The 16,753-nt window shown below is 42.4% G+C and overlaps 1 protein-coding gene across 1 annotated transcript in view; it reads left to right on the top strand.

Moving 5' to 3' along the window:
* The window catches only part of LOC308099524 (voltage-dependent T-type calcium channel subunit alpha-1I-like), a gene marked incomplete at both ends in the record, with an annotated part of 243,251 nt that overhangs the window by 149,053 nt on the left and 77,445 nt on the right, over positions 1–16,753 (top strand). The window lies entirely within an intron of this gene.

Raw genomic sequence — 16,753 nt, 5'->3', positions numbered from 1 at the left:
CATTTATAGAGATCTCTGTATCTGTCTCTCTGTGTCTCTCTTATGCCCATGTATGGTGTTCAGTGTCAGCCACTTCCAAATATTAATGGCAGTTATGACATCAGGTTACAGGATATATAGCGATTTGTGGATTCATTCATATTTCTTGGACCACCGCTGATCCGACAGACTTCCCAATCAGCGCACGACTCCCACAGGACTGCGATACGGACGCAGAGTTTGAAGTCAGTCGATTATCGGTTCCCAAGATGCCTGAGCGAAACATTTATAATTATACAGTTTGTGCATTTATAGAAGTATGAAGTTGTAACAGGGTGAAATTCCTTTGCTTACTGGCAGTGCATACAGGACCAGTTTGCATTATTAAGCACAGATAACTCACTCTACCTCTGTCCTTTCTCTTCTGACAGAATACTACAAAACAATGGAGTGCGCATGAAAAAAATATAATTTCACCCCCTGCTTTACACCTGTAAAACTGTGATGTGCCAAATTAAACTGATTCTGAGACAGACAGACAGACAGACAGACAGACACGCGCACACACACACTGTAAACATTCTTCTATGGCATTAGAAGGAGAAGATGAAAGATCAGATAAGCAAAAGTGTTCTGGTGGAGTGTTAAAAATAGAGGGGAAGATGCAAGGTCAGGTGTGTGTGTGTGTGTGTGTGTGTGTGTGTGTGTGTGTGTGTGTGTGTGTGTGTGTGTGTGTGTGTGTGTGTGTGTGTGTGTGTGTGTGTGTGTGTGTGTGTGTGTGTGTGTGTGTGTGTGTGTGTGTGTGTGTGTGTGTGTGTGTGTGTCCGTGTGTGTGTCCGTGTGTGTGTCCGTGTCCGTGCGCGCGCGTCGGGGGGGGGGGGTGCAGTGCGAGAGAAAGAAGAGTGGTAGGATAACTGGGAGGAATGTGATGGGGTTATAGCCTACTGTGGTATTAATAGCTCTGAAGGTTCTGTCAATACCAGTAAAGTACCTTCTTTGTAAGGCAAGGCAAGCTTATTTGAACAGCACATCATACACAACGTTCAAAGTGTTTCACATACGGCATGACAATACATTTATAGAGAAATAAAGATTTGTGAAAACCAGCATGACCAGGGTAACTCAAACCCCATGAAACTGGTTGTCAACAAATGGGACCATAACCCACATAAGTTATAGGAGTTATAAGCCACACAATATTTATATTGATTCTAATCAAAACTCTTTGGAATGAATGAGTTATGTATGGGACTTGAACCCACAACAGAGGGGACTCTAACCCCACTAATGGGATTATGGGAATCAAATATTGAAATTAATTAGGCCTATTATTGAGACTCCTCTGACTAATGTTGTATTAGTTAAGGGACTTGAATCCACAACAACAGGTCCCACAAATCCAGGACATAATACAATAAGAGTGTGTTATGTAAAAGATTTTATCAACGTATAAGCCATCCACTGAATGCCAATCGATGCCATATGCACCATAAACACCTACTGTACCATCTCTGGACCTGATTTGTTTTATGTGGAGAAAAGTAGGTCATCGGGTAAGCAAGCTTGTTCCTAATAATTCCCAATAATTAAGCAAGTGGGCAGGATGTAATTGGCTTAGCCCCCTCCTGGGTAAGAATGGTCGCTGTCCTTGGTTCTGAAGTCTCTTCCCAAGTCAGCCATACAGTAGGTGTTTATTGCTGTCCATGGTGCTGAGTGCTTGCTGGTGTTGGTACTCACTCAACTTTGCATACTTTTAACCACTTAAGCCCTTTTTTATACTTTGTTGTATGACAGCGTCACATGGCGAAAATATCAGATCTACAAGCTCTCTTTTTTAAACAACATTTAAATGTGAAAGTTATACACAAATGGTCCACAAATAACGATTTTTAGCAGCCTCTGCTGGTCATTACCGTCACTGCAGGCCGTTCGTTCATTCCTCTGTTACCCAGAATTCCATTTGTTTTCACCGGAAGACAGAAGCGTTTCAAAAAGCGTTCTTTTAATTGTTTTATACGATCTGTGGATCGTTTATCTTAGCCAGTGGAGCTTTAGTTACCGCGAGCTGTGTTTTCTTTTTCTGTTGTTTTTCGATCTTCAAATCATACAATCTCTTAAAATCAGCGTGAGTTTCCTTTTTGTTATTAGCGCGGTAGTTCCTGGCCAAACAGGAAACCGGTGCGGTAGTTCCTGGCCAAACAGGAAACCGGTGCATTTCCGCTTCCGTTTTCCGGCCAGATGACGTCATTTTCGCGGGAGAGTCTCCCCCGACACCGTTCAATAGAAAATATATAAATAAAAGGCTTTCGGGGGTGAAATTCATGGAGTGGGTGTTGTGAAACATTTGCCACTCACAAAAGATATACAATTTAACTTTAGTTTTATTGAAAAAGTTACCTAATAATACTTTAACAATAATATTTTGAAATATTTTTTTGATTTGAGAATGTTGAAGGTTTTTGAATATTTTCCATTTCCAATAATAATAATATTAATAATACATCAGATTTATATAGCGCTTTTCTTATACCCAAAGTCGCTTTACAACAAAACAAAACAGAACATTTGTTAAAAGGCAAATAATTTAGCAAAGAAAAAAAACATTAAGCTAAGACTAAAAGGCAGGAAGGGGGATTTGAATTTGGCGGGGAAAGCGAGTCTGAAAAGGTGGGTTTTGAGGGAGGCTTTGAACAGGGCATGGGTCGGGGCGGGGCGGCTTGATGTGAGGGTGCTGCAACTGAGAAAGCCCCGTCACCCCAGGTGTGTTTATTTTTGTTTTGGGGATGTCCAAAAGGTTGGCATCACCAGACCTGAGGGAGCGGGAGGGGGCGTGGCGTGGCGTTGGAGGAGGTCGGAGAGGACTTGCCCAAGGTTGAAAGTGTTTTAAAAAGCCACATTAAATTGAAAATGAATGGTGACGGTAATGGGACATTCTAGCCTCTCCAGTTCACTAGCTTGATGCATGATATGGATGAATTTAATACAAGCAGGGCCACAATGGACCCATCCAAGTCACTATAGGATGAATTGAGGGGTAGGAGGATCAATGGACATTGTCAGGACATTGTTTGTATTTTTTTTAAGTGCAGGCTGCTCTTTGCCTGTCGATAGTCAGAGGAGTAGGAGAGACAGCATATTCGTAATAATAGAATGTATCTATTCATTATGTTTCAGTTTCACTGGTACCTACATTGGCACTCCACAAAGTTATTGTTACCAAGCTCCCTGGATTTATGTATACCAACACCAGGCATTCTGGGGGGGGGGGGGGAAATGGTATAGAAATTCTTCGCATAAAATATTAAATTCTATTGGTACTGCACTGCACTGACTCCAGGCCTAGACAGAGCATACTGTTGTTTTTGGTCGATCATGCCCTCCAAATGTATATTTATATTTTGTATGGGTACTCACTCACAAGCTCTGCATTTTTGGTGGGAACTTTTCGTTGAGACAGAATATTCAGAAAAATCTATGTGTCTCATATGTTGACTTGTAAGATAGCCCACAGAGAGTACAGTAACTACAGTGCAGTATGTAACTTCAAAACTATGTTAAGCAGAAACCTAACTAGAAAAATACATTTTGACTATTAGGTCACTAATGATCAGCTCACCATGCCAGTTTCCAAGTGCATTATGGTGCAACAGTCACAGAACATATGGTCAGCTATTGTTTCGGCAAGTCATGCTGGTGGTAGGTTCAATTTGACAACCTGTGGCGGAGGGTTGAGCCAGCAATCTCGAGACAGCAGACACAATTTAACGTGATTGGTTAGCTGACAAAAAAGTGGCCCACTGGCACATTTCTCAAGAAGTGAAACTATTCTCAACTTTTGAAAGCACTCTGCTTAGCCCCCCAACAAAGCACACTGACCAGTGCCTTTTGAAGCTAGCCTCTCTTGATGCTATGCTATGTGGTTACTTTTTGGTCTTTTCTCATATTGATGTAAAAAGGCGGTGCCTATAAAAAAGTGAAAAAGAGGCCATTGTTAACATGCCCAAAATGCAAATTCAATACTTTTTTCCACACAGCGAGACAGGAAAATCCAAACATAAAAAGAAAAAGTATTTTTCCAAGTCACTGTCACTCTTACTGACTTAGTAAGGGACAATGCTCGACATGAGGTGGCAATGATTAAAGTTAGGGTCTAAGGCAGGGAAATACAGTCAATTGAAAGCTTCAAATGATCAAAATGTCTTACTCTACTTGCTTTTTCCCTCATACATTAATTTACTCAAGTCATTCTTTTCACTTGTTGTAGTACTGGCACTGCAACAAGATAACACTATGAATTCTGGTACTTTCTCTCCTCTCCTCTCCTCTCCTCTCCTCTCCTCTCCTCTCCTCTCCTCTCCTCTCCTCTTCAGAACTTTCACTCCTTCATACTTATTGCTTCTCAACTCATTTAGTTACATTTTTGTTTAGTTTTATTTGCACAATAATGAGGATACGTAAAAGTACCTTCAAAAGAAAGAAAGAAAGAAAGAAAGAAAACAGTAATTGCAGTGCAGGAAAGGAATGAATTATAAAAGCCATACTTTTTTATCTAAAATGAAACAAAACAAACTAGCAAACAACACATAGTGCAATTATCTACAAAAACACACAAAGATGAATAATCAGTAAAAAGGGAAAATAATTTGTTTTAATAAATAGACATGTAAAACCACCAGAAGCATTTTACCAGAAGTTTCAAAATGAAGATTTGTATTTATTTATTGTGTCCTGAAAGCGGGCAAGGAAGAGAATGACTTCAGTATCATATTCAATGAATTCCATTACTGTGAACCTCTACATTTTATTAAAAAGATGTTGATGTATCTTGAACAAAACAAAACTCCTTCATCCCTATGCACTGTGTGTGTGTGTGTGTGTGTGTGTGTGTGTGTGTGTGTGTGTGTGTGTGTGTGTGTGTGTGTGTGTGTGTGTGTGTGTGTGTGTGTGTGTGTGTGTGTGTGTGTGTGTGTGTGTGTGTGTGTGTGTGTGTGTGTGTGTGTGTGTGTGTGTGTGTGTGTGTGTGTGTGTGTGTGTGTGTGTACGTACCCTGGTGAATATGAATGTATTGCTGATAGTGTTCAACTTTAACGAGCACTGTGCCCTTTATTTATTATGCCTCTTTTATCTGTATGTATTTACTTCAGTAGTTCTCAAACTATTACATTTCAATGACCCCCATAACACTCTCAGAGTTGGGGTCCAATTTGAACCCCCCCCCACCCTCAAGGAACCCTGAGGGTCTGAACCCTGAGTTGATTTCATTTCTCTGTTATTCCAGTTATTCTTTATCTACTCCTATGTGCCCTTAAATAGCTATTTTATGCCTCGTGTAAATCGTTTTAAACTACCCCGTGAATGAGATAGGCCCTACTCGATACAGATTAACTTGCCTTGCCTATAATACTGTACCTCTTGAAACGGTGAATGAGCAAACCCCCCCCCCCCCCTCATCTCCAAAACTGCTCCATGTCCATCAAGACACAATAAAACGGGGGGCCTGGTTTATCCTCCCATTCCCTGCAGCCACAATGTATTTGCATTCACTTTCATCAACAGTCGTAGATAAGATAGCTACTGTACTGTGTGTGTGCATCTTGATTTCATTTTCCGGCGACAGAAGAATACGCAGCTCTGTGTGACTGACAGTTTGGATGACAATCTATTCAGTAAAAGAGGCGGAGGAGCGCGCCGCCGCCGACGCAATTGTTCCCGTCGCCGTCGTCTTCTCTCGCAGCAAACGTGGCGAGATGATAGCTTAGAAGATTGTTTATTGTCAGTTTAATCGCTGTTTCAACAGAATCCCCCCACCCTCCCGTCTCTCTCTCTCTCTCTCTCTCTCTCTCTCTCTCTCTCTCTCTCTCTCTCCTCTGCCTTTGGTCTTTTATTAGAGCTGTTGGTCTGTTTCGATACACTTTCAACTACTTTATCCTTTCCTTCTCCAACTTGGTCTGTCACCGGCTGAAGAACAGCGAGTTCTTACTTGCCGTTCCCATTTTGTGTTTTGCCGGCCTCTGTCTGTTTTGTTTGTGTCTCTGCCCGCCTGCCTGTCTGTCTGTCTGTCTGTCTGTCTGTCTGTCGACCCTCTGTCCTGTGGTTTTCAGCCAGTTTCTGTGTGTGTGTGTGTGTGTGTGTGTGTGTGTGTGTGTGTGTGTGTGTGTGTGTGTGTGTGTGTGTGTGTGTGTGTGTGTGTGTGTGTGTGTGTGTGTGTGTGTGTGTGTGTGTGTGTGTGTGTGTGTGTGTGTGTGTGTGTGTGTGTTTTCGTGCATGCAGAAGCACTCTCTTTCTCTCTCTCTCTCTCTCTCTCTTCCTGCCTATCTATCCATCTGTCTGTCATCCACTCCCTCTTATCTTCCCTTCACAACAGATTTTAGTTCAATTCCCTGAGCAATTCTTGTGTGTGTGTGTTTGTTTGTTTATTTATAAATACAAAAAAGTACCCCACCCCTCCCTCTCTCTCTCTCTCTCTCTCTCTCTCTCTCTCTCTCTCTCTCTCTCTCTCTCTCTCTCTGTTCAACGGTTCAGTGGTTTGAGTGAATTTATTTTCAACGTGTTGTCTTGATTTTGTTTAGTTTTCTAGGTTTTGAGTAAATATGTTTGACTCTCTCTCTCTCTCCGGTCAGTTCATTTCAATGCAGCTTTATTGGCATGGGAAACATACATTTACCATGCAAAGCAAGTGTGAAATAAAAGACAACCCCAACTATGTATTTTAAGATTTAATATAGGCCTATATGCCTGCTTATAGCCCCCCCCCCACACACACACACACACACACACACACACACACACGTATGTAAAATAGAATAACTTAATATACATCTTACAAACTAGCAGCAATCTTTCAGTGTATAAAGGTATCTGCTCTGTTTGTGTGTACAGTCTGGTCTGTGCATAGTAGATCCACATGCACCGGGATCAGCACAGGGCAGATTGTGCAGGAATATACACATATTTGTTAGTTCATTTAGACACTTCAGCTCAGAAATAACCAGACAGTTAATGAACCATTAACCATTTATTAACCATAACCATATTAACCATTACCCATATATGCAAAGCTATTGCATTCAAGTTTGGCGGTGTGACTCTGCTCATGTGATATTACACGATTACTGTGCAAACATGACACAAATCTTTAATCACAATCCCCTGAGCAGAGCATAACAATAAAACACAGCTTAAACAACAACAGATAACATACACGTCAGATATTACATGACATCACCACATTAACCCTTAATGCACGTTAACTCTTAATGCACAACCACCACCATAACAACCATAAACCATCCCACCAACAACCAGCAGCCACGGGGAGGAGGCCGGGGAGGTGGAGGATTTTTAACACTGACAGCTGTACAACCGGCAACTGACAGCTAAGCACGTAGAATGAAAAGAGAACTGAGGCTGCTTAACACATTGACTGCCAAGATATTAAACATAGTTTTCTATCCCCGTGCCGGCGTATAATTACCTCAATCCGATGATATTTGAAACGCCGTGGAACCGACATTGTGTAAAAAAAACACACGGAAAAAGTTTCCTGTGAGTAGACGGAAGGATCTGTGTATCCATGGGAACAACAAGTTTCCAACCGCGATCCGCCATTTTGGAGCTTTGGTCCGCTGAAAACGGGTGGTTTTCAATGGAAAAAAAAGAAACTGAGTTACAGCCGTTTTTCTGAAAATCCCATCATTGGGGCGGATGGAAGTGACGTTTTTTGGAATGACGTCACATCCACATTGTTCTTCTCTGAGAGACGATCGATCATTCCAAAGCTGTGTTAGGTCGCCCCTTGTGGAATTTTCCCCCAAAAATGTAAAAACGAGTTAACTCGATCTAGGCAATCAAGCGATGGATTCTAAAAACGAGTTGACTCGATCTAGGCAATCAATGTGTTAAATGAACCTCCAGAGTTGCACTGTGGGTATGAGGGCGTGAGTGAGTTAACTGGTAGCAAATGAAATGACGAGAGGTTGACACATACTGCCTTAAAGGAGTATGACTGAATTGTTTATTAGCGAATGGGGGGGTCCGGGGAGTATGAATGAAGTATATAAACATTCTGCCTACCGTGTCTACATGAACTATCGTTGTACTGAATTTCATTTAGACACTTCAGCTCAGAAATAACCAGACAGTTAATGAACCATTAACCATTTATTAACCATAACCATATTAACCATTACCCATATATGCAAAGCTATTGCATTCAAGTTTGGCGGTGTGACTCTGCTCATGTGATATTACACGATTACTGTGCAAACATGACACAAATCTTTAATCACAATCCCCAACACGCGCTCACTTGCAGTGAGCAAATACAGCGCCACACCTTAATCTATATGAGAATGATTATCAGTTAAAGCATCAAAGTGACGCAATTTCATTTAAATCCATTTGATATAAATGAAATATGCTACGTGAATTAACTATGTGAGTGTCAGCAATGACACATTTCCTTTAAATGCATACCGAAGATGCCCTTCACATCTAAAGCCGATATTCTGCACCGCAGCAACTATTAGATGCACATTTGGCAAAACACTACAGTGCTTTGATGTTAAAGGAAATAAACTATTAAATTATGAATAACTATGTGTATAGACAGCAATGTCTAATTCCCTCTATATGATGGCAGCAATGCGAACCCTATTTAGGCAAGTCGTGCCCGCCCGAGCGGTGACCTGATATAGAAGGAATGTATTATTTAGTGAATTACCCATGCTAAACCTACCATCATGGCCACCATTAAGCAGCGTGAGACCCCCACGACCCATGCTTAAGGTATACCATACTGAGCAACATCGCCACACCTTGATCTAAAAGAGAATGTTAATCAGTTAAAGCATCAAGTGATGCCATTCCATTTAAATCCATATGATATAAATGAAATATGCTACATGGATTAACTATGTACTATAGTAAGTACTACTATAACCCATGCTAGACCTACCATGATCTAAACCACCGTTAAGCAGCGTGAGACCCCCCACGACCCATGCTTAAGGTATACCACTAAACCACCATTAAGCAGCGTGAGACCCCCCACGACCCATGCTTAAGGTATACCACTAAACCACCATTAAGCAGCGTGAGACCCCCCACGACCCATGCTTAATGGTGTACCACTTTATGGTTAACCATCCCTTGATTAAATCTAAACCACCATTAAGCAGCGTGAGACCCCCCACGACCCATGCTTAAGGTATACCACTAAACCACCCTTAAGCAGCGTGAGACCCCCCACGACCCATGCTTAAAGGTGTACCACTTTAAGTTTACCATCCCTTGAATTACCTGACCCCCAACCTGCGCTCTGGCAAGAGCAACTTAACACACAATCAATTATGCAACTCCTGAATTTATTCATAATTGATTACACGTTAACACTTATAGCTTTTTGAGCTGCAAGAATTTCATCCGTATTTAGACGAATATAGCGTTCGTAAGCGGCAGATGACCAGCGACCCATTGCTTTTAAGGTGGACGAAGGAACCAACGATGCAGCTGAGGTTGCTGCGCCGATCCGAAAGGAGTGAGGAGTATACAGCTTGGGGCAGAGTCCACATCGCTGGCACACTGTACGCAGCCTGGCGGCGAACCACGCCCTTGACATAGCTCTCCCGGCATCCGTGACAAACAACGGTTCATCTCCCCCGGGATTTACCCGCCATTGCAGGTAGCGAGACATAGAAGAAAATGGACAAAAAGCAGTATCAGTTTTTACGATAAATATTGGTATCCCGTTAGAATGCTTGATAGATTTAGAGTGCTTTAAATGAATAGAGAACATGTGAGGTTGAAGAGAGAAATCAGAAATTGCCAAGTCATGTGAGGGGTTAAAACTCTCCGTGCACGTAGTGTATTCCCCACATCTAAGAAACCCGTAGAATGCCAAAAGAAAAACTGCTTCCAAAAGAGAATCAACGAAAGGACCGAAACACCCTGCTCTTAGTTGAGACACTAATTTATGCACCAGTGGAAGAATAAGGGGAAGACGTTTGTCATTGCCTTGGGGGTGTGCTTTCTTTAATCCGTTGAAGAGGAGCTTAATTGATGGATCACCGAGCAGACTAACCACAGATGGGTTAATGCATCTTAAATGGAACTGCACACCGGCGACCATTGCTTTAATAGAGGAAGGCTGAAGTCTTTTTGATTCTGCACAATGGACTATAAATGCGCAAATCATAGGAATGTTAACCGGAAATATGGAAACTGAAAAAGCTGCACAAAAAGAAACGAAAAAAGACCAGGCAGCATCATATGCTTTTAATGTGTTCCTTGCAAGCCCCAATCTCATGTAATGAGACGCTGAATCCATATATGACTGTAGCCTTTCATCTAGTCTAGAGTTATTTGGTCGTACGCTGGGCAAACCAGACTGGATGGAGCTGCATCTGGGCATAGATCCCTGAACTCCTGAAATTTAAAACGGGACAATGCATCAGCTATTTTATTATCCAAACCCGGAATGTGGGACGCCCGAATTGAGAAGTTCCCCAACACACAATTCCAAGTCAATCTCCTTACGAATCTATTGATGATGGGGATACCAGATCGGCCCTTGTTAATAATGTGGACTGTTGCTTCATTATCACAAAAAACGATAATCTGTTTCCTTGCCCACTTGTCTCCCCATAGCATGGATGCGACCACTACCGGGTACAATTCAAACAGCGCTGTGGATAACTCATTTTTTGGCAACGCTAGTAATTCTTTAGGCCATGGACCGGCAAACCATTCGTTATTCAAAAAACCTCCAAACCCGATGGAAGGGGCTGCGTCTGTGTAGAAACCTAAATCAACAGACGATTTCAAACCGTCGTGATAAAAAAACGAAATACCATTCCACTGTTTGCACAACGTTGACCAAAAACGCAAATCTGATCTACACCCTTCGTCTAGGTACACTTGATCATTTAAACTTTTAACAGTTTTAGAGAGATCGAGAAGTCTTGCTATAAATGATCGCCCCTGGGGAATTATCCGCATAGCGAAATTTAGATGCCCTAAAAGGGACAACAGTTCCCTCTTGGAAACTGACACTGCGTCATTGAAATGCTGCATCACCTCTCTGATGCGCTCTAGTTTCTCGAGCGGCAGAGACGCTTGCATGAGCTCTGTATCTAAATCGATCCCCAAAAACTCAAGTTTTTTAACAGGGCCCAGTGTTTTCTCCACAGAGAGAGGAACTCCTAACTTCGCGAACACTTCTTTCACTGTATTAATGCTGTGCTCTGGCTTGCCGTTAGGAAAATCTACCACTAAAAAATCGTCTAGTAAATGGACGAGAAAAGGCAGCCTGTATGTGTTGAGCAAAATCCAACACAGCGCTTCTGAAAGTTTGTTGAAAATGTTTGGACTACTGCGGCAACCAAAAGTCAGTCTGACAGCAAAATACATTTTTTCACGCCATTTAACCCCAAACATGGGCCATTGCGAGGGATGAAGTGGCATAGTTTTAAAGGCGTCTGTAATGTCTGCTTTCCCGAGCCAAGCTCCTTTCCCTGCTAGTTTAATTAACTTGATAGCGTGATCCACGGTGGCATAACATAGAGAAAAGGGGGCGAGGGGAATTAGATTGTTAATACTGTCTTCGCTATCATCGTGAGGGCTCGATAAGTCAATTATCATACGTTTTTTACCAGAATATTTCCTCGTAGCAACCCCGATTGGATTAATCCGATAGACAGAGAAGGGAGCGTCATCATATGGACCGATCATGTAGCCTTTCTCGACCTCCCTAGCCAACAATTTATCTACTACCTCCGGTTCTTTTTTAGCAGATAGAAGATTACCACAAATGAAAATCTTGGAGGGGAGACTACACAATCCAGCAAAAAAACCATGAATCAACCCTGATAACAAATAATACACAAAACAACGATCCGGATGCTTGGCCAGCGCCTTTCTCATCTCTGGGATGTTCACCGGAGTGGATGGTTTAATCACTTTTTCTGGTAAGTGCGGCGAGGACAGATGAACTTTGGGTGTGGGTCCCCACAACCACTGCAAACATGCAAAAACACACATTTAGGAAACTGGCATACGCTTTCATTGAATTTGAAACACAAATTCTTCGATTTTTTCACCTTCTTCTCTGGCTCAGCTGCCCCCCTTCCTGCGTCCTGCGTCCAGGCCTTATTGGCGGGGCCAGGCTGAGAGACTGTTTTTGGGCAAAGCCCGCTCTGGTGTTCAAAAGAACCACATACTGAACAAGAAATGGCGCGATGCCCTGTAAAGTGCCTACTAACTAAAGCCAAGTCAACCAGGGACCAATCCAGCCGCTGATTAAATTTCTGGATGAAACTGGCAGCTTTAGCAGAGAACGATTTATGGTATTGATAGAATAGGTTCCCCCCATAGGACAAAGCCAGGTCTGAAATAATGGCCAAGTATGTATCTAACTCGGCTCTCCGTTCGGGGAACGATTCACAAATCACATCTCTAAACACTCCAAATGCTACGATAAATTCGATCATTGTCATGTCCTTGGTCAGCCTTGGATCGCTATCCTTGAGACAAACGGAGATGTCCCCACAATTAATGATGCGCTTCTCTCCGAGGCCTGACTCAGAAGAACTTAACAAAATCTTTATCAAGTTCACATCTTTACCTGCCAGGATTTGGCTTCTTAGATTATTGGAAATAGCCGCTGCTGGAGAGAAGAATGGCACTCCAGAACCCTGGGCTGGAACTGCAGATCCCAGAGTCCACTGGGGCACCACCGGAGGAATCGCCTGGCCAGGTATGATGACGACATCCGCCTGCGCACTTTGGCCGGTGACGGCAGCTGGAACAGAAGCTGCGGGCACTCCGCTCTCCAGTGTTTGGATCCTTGAATTCATCAAACTCAGCGAAGCCTGGATATTATTCAGGGAAGCGAGCACAGGATCAAACGCCTTTGGACTATCCGCAGGGTTTTGGATCCTGGGCCTTTTTGGGGCAGTTTGAGCGCTTGGATCGATGTTTTTTGACTTGGATCTAGCTTTCCTTGGGGGGGCGGGGTCGACATCCGCAGCTGATCTGCTCGGAGCAGCATTAGGATGAGCCGTGCTTGTGCTGCCCTCTTGCTGATGGCAAAAGAACTGAAACAAGGCGTCATGCGAAATACCCGCCGGAGGTTGAACACCGATCCTGAACAGCTCTTCCAGGATTTTTCCCACTGGCCACTCCATAATGACTGGGAATGGGATTCCTCTCCTAGCCACCCGAGCACTGGAGCGGCGACCGGACTGGGTGCTCACCACCGCTTCCTCTTGGCTACGGAGTTGGCTGCTCGGAGGCAACTCAGGCAAAGTTCCTTGATGGGCTTCCATCTGGGTCTCCTCGATGGGAGCGTCCTCCTCACCCTCCTCTGAGTACGAATCTTCCTCCTGTTCGCCATTTCGGAACATGATCCGCACCAGAAAAAGGGTGAGTAGAACAAAGATCCACGCCTTGAATCTCATCTGCTGGCAAGGTTACCGCTTTTTGGAGTTGATCGCTTAGTGATGATCCGACGTTGACAGTTGACACTGACAGCTGTACAACCGGCAACTGACAGCTAAGCACGTAGAATGAAAAGAGAACTGAGGCTGCTTAAATGAACCTCCAGAGTTGCACTGTGGGTATGAGGGCGTGAGTGAGTTAACTGGTAGCAAATGAAATGACGAGAGGTTGACACATACTGCCTTAAAGGAGTATGACTGAATTGTTTATTAGCGAATGGGGGGGTCCGGGGAGTATGAATGAAGTATATAAACATTCTGCCTACCGTGTCTACATGAACTATCGTTGTACTGAATTTTTTCTTATGGTGGTTGTATTCCATTGGACTTTGTTTTCCTGTCACAACAACTCATGGATGTTTGCACATCGATGTTCTTCCCCCAGCAGACATGGGAGTTTTTCCAAACTCTCTATGTGTGTTCTTAATCTGTGGGACGTCTGTGTCTCTGATGTCTTGGCAAAGTTGGCAGGGAGTTAGAAAGCGTGGCTCGGTTTGCCAAATTCCACCTCCTCTCACGTGCAGTGGGTGCTCACACAGCAGTGGTGGAAGAAGTACTCGGACATTTTACTTAAGTAAAAGTAGCAATACCATAATATAAAAGTACTCTGTTACAAGCAAAAGGCCTGTGTTCAAAATGTTACTTGAGTAAAAGTACAAAAGTATTGGCATCAAAATATACTTAAAGTACCAAAGGTAAAAGTACTAAAATGTTTGAAAATAGCAGATCTACAACGCGCCACGATGCGACGCTTGTAGATCGGCTATTTTCACGTTAATGTATGTTTTATAATATAATAATTTATATCTGCAAAGTAACTAGTAACTAAAGTTTTCAAATAATTGTAGTGGAGTAAAAGTACAATATTTGTCTCTGAGATGTAGTGGAGATAGCCTGGCATGGCCAGACTAATATCACTGCGTAGATATTAGTCTGGAGTCTCTGTATGGAACCTGCATTTCCGAGGGGCAAATTAAAAAAATGCCTCTGGTAATAAACCCGCCCCATATTTGCATACTGGGCCCTGATTGGTCCCTAACAACATCGGAGGGAGAGAAATCCAATCCCTATTGAGAGGGACCAGACCTAATCTGCCGAGGGCATTTTTTATTTTGCAATGGCAGATTCGTCTGGAACCAGGCTATAGTGGAGTAGAAGTAAAATTATTGCAAATTGGAAATACTCAAGTAAAGTAAAAAATACCTCAAAATTGTGCTTAAGTACAGTACTTGAGTAAATGTACTTAGTTACTTTACAACTCTGGTGCACAATCTGTCTTCTCTTTGGAGCCAGGCCTACCTGTGGCGGCCTCTCTCAATGGCTGTGTGCTCACTGAGTCTACATAGTCATGGATTTCCTTAGTTTAGGATCAGTCACAGTGATCATGTATTCTGCTACTGTGTTTATTGCCAAACAGCGTTCCAATTTGCACTGGTTTTGGGTTTATTCTTTCCAATGTGTCTGGTATTTCTCTTTTTGTTTTCTTAAAATGGGGTTCACTCCAGTGTGTTTTCTGTCTGGTGGCTGTGCCTGTGTTTTTGAGCAGAGTCCCAGAACCAGCTGGCTGACGTGGCATCTGTAGTCTGTGTCTGGGTCACTTTCTTTTTAAGTGGATTTAAAATGTAAATGCTCTTTTGAATTTAGATAGTAAGTGGCTATCATCCGATTTCTGCTCTGCATGCATTATTTAGTGTTTTCTGTTGGAAGCAGAGAATGGATATGCAGAACTCTGCAAGCAGGGTCTAAATTTGGTGTTTGTCCCATTTTGGGACAAATCTTGGTTTGCGGACCCCAGACTGTATATGGAAATGGGTTCTATAATGGAATCCAATATTTTGACCCAGATTTGAATTGGGCTTGATGTTCCTTTTGATGGCGTAGAAAGCCCTTCTTGACGTCCCCGTATCTCTCACGTCGCTCACAGCAGGGTTGAATCCGCTTGTGGCGCTGATGTTCAGCCCGAAGTAGGTATAGCTTTTTGTGTGTTCTAGGGAAATTGTGTCTCAGAATCATAATCAACTTTATTGTCACATCACAGGTTTATTGGTGTAAAGAAGTGGGTGAAATTATGTTTTGTGCAAGCTCCATAATTTTTCTGGTTTTCAGGAAAAGAAAAGAAAAAGAAGAGGGGGTGCAGGGAGAGCAAGGAGAAAAAGAAATCAAAGAGCAAAAAAGAGAAATATATCAAATATAGGCAAAAATCATCTACTGTACATACAGTATACACATAGCATAATCCAGCTGAGGTTAGACATAAGGTACATAAGGTCAGACACAAAGGTGGTATCTAGAAGGAATATATGTGTGGTCTTGAAGGGCTGGGTCTTTTATGGATTATCATAATTTTTTTTTTCCAACAATATGTTTATTTATTTTTTCTTTCTTTACACAAAATATATCAACATTATAATACAAAAAAAACAGAAAACAAAAATGGACACTTACATTAAATCATACAAGACAGTCATTGAAATGACAAAAAGCAAAAAACAAAAGAAAAACGTACATAGGCATCAACACTACTCCTCTCCAGATTCTTCCATTAAATGTGGCAGATTATTGTTTTCCATATATTGTATGAAGCAACCCCACACCTCCTGAAACATCTCTTGTTTGTCCTTAAGTATGTATGTGATTTTTTCTAGAGGTAGGCATAAAGACAATTCCCTGAACCACTGTGCAATGCTTGGTCTATCCGGCCTCTTCCAGGTCAATGCAATTACTCTTTTAGCTTGTAAAAGACAAATATCTATGAATATTCTCTCACTGCGCTTTATTCTTTGTCCAACTGGATAGAGGTCTAGCAGAAAGAACTTAGGTTCTGGTACAATGTTAATTAAAAGTAATAACTTTTGTTAGATTCACTGTCGAGGGAGAATTTGTGCAGACAATCAAAATGCTATTGTAGTCCTTCTTTGGTTGAAGACAGCAGCACCAGAGAATCTGCAAACACTAGGCATTTGATTCCTGTGTCTACTAGGTGGATGCCAGGTGCTGAAGATTGTTTCTAAAATATGTGCCAATGGCGCTCGGGTGGCACAGTGGTAAATAGCACCGAGTGCCACGCTATGACCTTGTAGATCTGCTACTTTTGAAAAATGTTGGACATTTGTGCAAATCTTTTAATACATGTTTTTTAAAGCGAACATTTGTAACTAAAATCTTTGCTTCTGCGGGGTCCCTGGAACAAAATATTTTGAGATGGTGGTCTGTGGCCCAAATACATATAATTTTGGGGGTCCTTGACATGAAAAAAGTTTGAGAACCACTGGTCTACA

The sequence above is a fragment of the Gymnoscopelus braueri genome (genome assembly GCF_963280865.1).
Source record: "Gymnoscopelus braueri genome assembly, chromosome: 13".
NCBI lineage: Eukaryota > Metazoa > Chordata > Actinopteri > Myctophiformes > Myctophidae > Gymnoscopelus > Gymnoscopelus braueri.
Note: the sequence above shows the minus strand (reverse complement) of the source record. Positions and strands in the feature narration are given on the sequence as shown.